This window comes from Trachinotus anak, unplaced genomic scaffold (assembly GCF_046630095.1).
Source record: "Trachinotus anak isolate AG129_WGS33_773 ecotype Australia unplaced genomic scaffold, CSIRO_AGI_Tana_v1 ptg000005l, whole genome shotgun sequence".
In the NCBI taxonomy this organism is placed as follows: Eukaryota; Metazoa; Chordata; class Actinopteri; order Carangiformes; family Carangidae; genus Trachinotus; species Trachinotus anak.
Genome location: NW_027273856.1, coordinates 15,604,929 through 15,610,690, shown reverse-complemented (window position 1 = coordinate 15,610,690; position 5,762 = coordinate 15,604,929). Strand labels below are relative to the sequence as shown.

Genomic DNA, 5,762 nt, shown 5'->3' with positions numbered 1-5,762 from the left:
TGTCCTGTCCTCACAGACTCAACACTACACCATCCTGACATACAGCCCTGCTTGTAAAGGCTTTAATGCTGCATTCAGTGCTTGCAAATGGTGAGAATCAGTCGATTACAGTGGTAAACAGCCAGCAGCACTGCCCTTTACACCTTAGAATACACTGTTAGTCCTACTGAGGATCAGTCACCCCCACCCCCAACCACTCCCCCAAGATATTGACATCAGCATTTGGCTGGATATGCATTGTTTGACTCATGCTCAGCCCCCATTCCTGTATGAGCAGCATTGTTGCTTTAAAAGCTGTTGTTGAACTAGTATGTAAATAATAACCTGATGTAACACACAGCAACTGTTTCAGACCAACAATGTGACACAAGCAATGCATTATGAAGATAGACAAAATATGATTTTTTTTCTTTTTAGTTTTTTGGTTTCTGTGTCAGATTGTAAACAATCAAGTCAAAAGTTCAAGTATCTAAATATTGGATTAAGGTAGGTTTTTCTTAAGGTAGCTTTGATTGACCTCTGTTTAATTGTTGCATCAGCAAAATATGTCAATTTTAATTAGGTCGCAATTAATGTAGGTATAAATTGGTAGTTCTGTAATAGCAATGTATCCTGAAAATGTAAAAACACAGTTACAATATAAAAGGAGGTATTCATAGACGGAGAATTATCACTGAAACTGCAGCTTCTTACAGATTTGTGGTGAATATCAGCGCATTAGCCCACAACTGTTCTGTTTTGGTGCAGTCTCACCACTGTTACTGTGCTACAAAATCTTTCAATTTTATTTTCATTCTCTCAGGCTATAGGGGGGCAGTTGTATGCACAGGCTGCAAAGGGCCTTTACTGTTGGTTTGGACATAAGAGCTTAGATCGGTGCTTAGCAGGAAACAGCTGTTGTGGCCTAAAGATGTTTTTTAATTTAATAGTTCTGTCAAATAATTTTGTTATTGCCACGTAACACTTGTGTTGGGATTTGATGCTGCTGATGCACATGGTGGCCAACAAGAGCGAGTGCTTAACTGACTGACTGAGGGAGTGATGAAGTTACACCATTAGTCAGCCAAGTGCTGGACTTTTCCCATTGGCCAGTACTTTTTCAAAATCATTTGGCACAAACAGTCATTGAGGGTGTTTACAGCAGATCCAAAGCAGTTCCTAACTACTGTATTTACTCAAATAGTGACTGGGGCCTTTATTTACCTCAACTGCAGAAAGTAACAGGCCTTTATTTATTTGAGGCAGGCTTGTAATAGAGGCAGCTCTTTATTTCTAATTCCTTCTGTGTAATTGGTCATACTGGTATTTGAGTACAAAGCCTAGTTGTGATCCACTCCTGTTTGCCCTGTTAAAAACTGCAATATGCTGTTAATTGAAAACTCAAATCTACCATAATCATTTCAAATTAAAAGCCCTTTAGTGTTTCAGTGGACAGAACTCTTTATTTCTTATCAGGGCTTTTATTGCTGTGCTGCAGCAAGTGTATTGTCTCATTGCTGGTGTTTCTGTTGTTTACATGCTATTCAGATCTAGTTTCTTTCACAGTTACCAAAGACTTCTGTCTCTCTCTCCTTCCCATTCTCCTGCTGTCTCTCATTCAGTGCATCTTATCTTTAGTTATTCCTCTGTCTCCTTTAGTGATGTTGGTACATGTAATAAATGTAGATATTTCGCCATCATGGAGGGAGGCTCAGTGAATTAGAAGCACGGCTCCACTTCCCTCCAGCTCCTGAGCAGCCGTTAGAGAGTGTTGATCACATGTGAGCCCAGTGCTGGAACATGCATGTAGCACGCTCTCTATGGATGAATAACAAACACACACAGAGGGCCAATAAAAACTTTATGGACTTTTTGACTGGCCCACTGATAGTTGGGTGCCAGTCCGACTATAGAACAGTCTGTAATGCAAACAATAAAATAAGAAATGGATTTTCACTGTTAGAGCTCATGTTCCTGTGACAATAGCACATTTATTCTTATGTCGACAGCACATCGTGGTATTGCATTTTGAGATTATTTTGTATTAAATATTGAAGTGTCTTGGCCAAGTGGTGCTATCCATGGTTCTGAAAGGCAGATTACGAGATTTTGACCTATACAAAAAATAGCAAGCAACAACATTGTGTGCCAGATCTTGCATTTAACTCTACTTTAGCTAAAATTATCTGTAGTGGTAACTAACGACTTTCCAAGCTACCTGAGTGTTTTGAATGCATTTAATGTGAGTTTTCTCTTCTCTGTAACTCTAAATATAACAGAATTTGGAGAATTCTTTATTGATCAGCCAGGGGAAATTGCATTTGAGGGTTGAGAGAGGTGAAAAGCAGAGCAGAGAAGGTGTAGAAAGGGGAGATGTGCAGAGGGCAAAAGGAAGAGAAGCAGAGATGACAAATCGAGTGCGGGTAAATGATTCATCATATCACTGCCATGTTTTGTTCTGTGATTTAAGATCTGAGGCTTGTTCAAGTGTTCTGTGGCTCATATGGCAAAATGCAGTTTTAAGTAGACTTGATTGTCTGTATTTGTGCAGTGCATTTGCTGTAATGGATGCAAATGTAAATCTGTTGTACAAGGCAATGTTTGCAAACATGGTGAAGTAAATAATCAAAGTGATTGCAGTGCAAAAATTGAACAAAAGGTTGTTAACTGTTGAAGAAGTGATGGCAATACTCAGACTTGATGTTAAATAGGTAGTTTTATATTGAAATTGTGTTCAAGTAGAAACGCGTAGCTAGCGATGATTCCAAATGATAATGGCTCAGCTGGCATGAATGCAGCACACAATGTGACACTGATACCAAGTTATTGGTCCATACAGATTATAATCACCACTCTCACAGGTGATAGCTCATTATGCAAAATGCCATCAATTTTGTGTCTCTCACCTGTGCATGAATGATCGAACACCTGGAACATTTGAACAGGTACTTCAACAGTACTAATGAACATGATCCATCTCTACTGGTAAGTAAAATTGATACGGATATCGTTATTGTTTACAAGTCATTAAATGGTCTGGGCTCCAGTATACCTCTGTAATGTTCAATGGCTAATAGGTCTTTAAGGTCTGCAGGAGATGGTCAGTTAGTGGTTCCTGGTGAGTGCTTCCCCTGTGAAACAGCTTTCAGCCATGCTGCCCACTGCTGGAAGCAGCTCCCAATGGATATAAAATCTGCTCAAACCGTAACTGGTTTTAAAAAGAAGCTAAAAACTAATTAGATATTATCTGTTCTATAATCTGGTTTTATACTGTTTTCTTATCATGGTTTTTACCTCTATTTTTATGCTTCTTTTATTTCCTGGTAAGCACAGGGAATGACCTCTGTGTATGATAATGTGCTTTACAAATATATTTGCCTTGCCATGTGTTTTTTCGTTTGTTTGGTTGTTTTTGGGTTTTTTATTTTTTGCAGAATATAGGGCTTCAACACAACACACTGTTTGGAATACTATATACAATAGTTATCAGTATGGAGACCTACTTTTCTGAACATTGTTACATTGTAGACTAATTTATTGCAGACTTTTAACAGCTTTTATCATAATTATATATTAGTTTTCAGTTGATAGAATTAAATAATAAATCTGAGTCAGATTTTGAGTGTATTTGTGAGCCAGCTGTTGGTGTGAGGTTGTTCTTGATAGACCTGAACTTCTTACCAGAGGGAAGGGGTTCAAACAGATGGTATCATGAGCGGGAGGGGTCTGCCATAATCTTTCCTGCACACCTTTTGGTCCTTGAGGGGTACATGTCCTGAGGAGACCAGATGATCTGCTGCAGTCTGAAAATGAAGTCTCTTTATCTGTTCCTCTCTTTGTGTTTGTCAGGGTCAGCATCAGACAGACCCACAATGAGGACCTGATTCAAAAGTACTTCCGTGACAGCTACAGCTACAGCTATGATGAAATTTTCGATTTCCTGTCAACAACTCACATTGTTGAATTGAGCCTCTTCTCTTTAAAAAGTAATGTTTCTCATTGTCCAGGCAAAAGCAAAACTACTCCTCTTGCTACTGTACATGCTGCCATACAAGAAGAGCGAAGGGACCAGGCTTTCATTATGGCTCCCGTTTGATGTGGCAGACATCGGCCAGAACTACCAGAGTACCATCTCCAGATGGCAGAATAACATGGACCACACTGTCACTGTCACTGATGAATTTCATTAACTGCCTCAGTTTTAATAATAAAACCTTACTTACAAAAACACGTGAGAGATTATAAAGTTCTTCAAAAGGATAAAACAGCAAAACAAGGAACAAGCACACACAGACAACTTGGCCAAAAATAAAAACCCTATAACAACAAAAACAAATGAGAAATGTAACATCAAATATTTAAGAGATTATTCTAACGCTTTATGAAAGAAATATGTTTTTAGAAGTAATCTTTTAAAAAAGTGTAAGTGCACTCCATAGGTTGTTCCAGTGTTTGGTGCCCTGACAGCAAAAGCCCTGTTCCCTTTATTCCCACATCTTGATATAGAAACTACCAACAAGTTCCCGTCTGAGGACCTTAGTCTTTATTGGTCTCTTATTAATCTGCAAACAGGTTACTGTTAGTTATTTGCCCCCTGACCTAGAAACTTTGCATTGTGGCAAAACAAACCAACATAGTGGTGAGAAAAAAGTTTACATTGGAAATAAAAGCTTTAAAATAGGGAATCCTGTAACATTTGAAAGGAAGGTGCTGTTTGAATGCTCTTTCTGATGTTTAAATTGTGTCACTCCTGACATACACAGGTCAGACCAGGAATGTAACACTCACAAAACCACAGGGGTGAGGACTCACAAGCACGACTCAGAAACAGATACACAGCTCAGTGAACGAGTCTCGAGGGGTCGGTACTTGGGGAGGCAGTCAGTAAGCAGGCAAATAAACCCCACAGGGCGTAAATTAAATCTAGCAAAATCATTAATTAGGAAAACAAACACTTGGAGTAATGGCTGGAACATTTGACACGAGACAAAGATGAACAGGTACAGAGGAAGGTTACAAAGAGACTAAATACACTAAGAGTAGGAGGACAATGAGACACAGGTGAAGCTAATCAGGGCGGGGCGGCCAATCACACACAAGGGCTGGAAGTTAAGGATCAACAACAAGAGCTAATGTGACAAGTGCAAAATAAAATAGGAAATAATGAAAAATATGAACCAAGGAAAAGACCTTAAGGCACAGAGGTGGACATGATGAGGAAGTGTAATGAATCATTGGTGGAATTTATCTTGTACAGAGCATCAGATAGCACAAAGAGGGGTTTAAAACAGTGTAAATGTGCAGTGTTGTGCTTTAGGAGGCCTTTCCTTCCTTGTTTTTCTGTGCTGTCTATTTCTAGGATGTTTATAACTTCCTTAGCATCAAAACATGGACGCCACCTTCCATTTCCTGGTTCAAATCTCTGCTCCTTCACAGCAGCCGCCAACAGTTGTTCAGCAGAAAAGAGATGAAAATGGAAATTAGGAAAATGAAGATGTGAGCAACATATTAATTAATCTATCTATTTATTTATTTAGAGAATACCTTCACTATTTTCTGTTTCTACGTTTTCTGACGTGTCTTTGAAACCAGCGTCTTTCTCTCCCTCTTTCATCGCCCTAAATTTTATAAACTACACCTGAGCTTCCTGCTACAAAAAATACTGGAGTGAGACATTAATTACTCTTTTATTATTAAGCTCACCAGGAGTCTCATTAATCTTTCCCGCAGGGTGTTTTAGAACACATTTAATATGCTGGTTATTGAACTATGCAAGCCACACA

General features: G+C 38.9%; 1 long non-coding RNA gene across 1 annotated transcript; it reads left to right on the top strand.

Moving 5' to 3' along the window:
• The first annotated feature begins 2,444 nt into the window (after nucleotides 1–2,444).
• Nucleotides 2,445–4,214, top strand: LOC139621258 (uncharacterized). The gene is made up of 3 exons (XR_011690970.1): nucleotides 2,445–2,964; nucleotides 3,829–3,870; nucleotides 3,987–4,214. It is a non-coding gene; the product is annotated as an uncharacterized lncRNA (long non-coding RNA).
• Nucleotides 4,215–5,762: the final 1,548 nt, after the last annotated feature.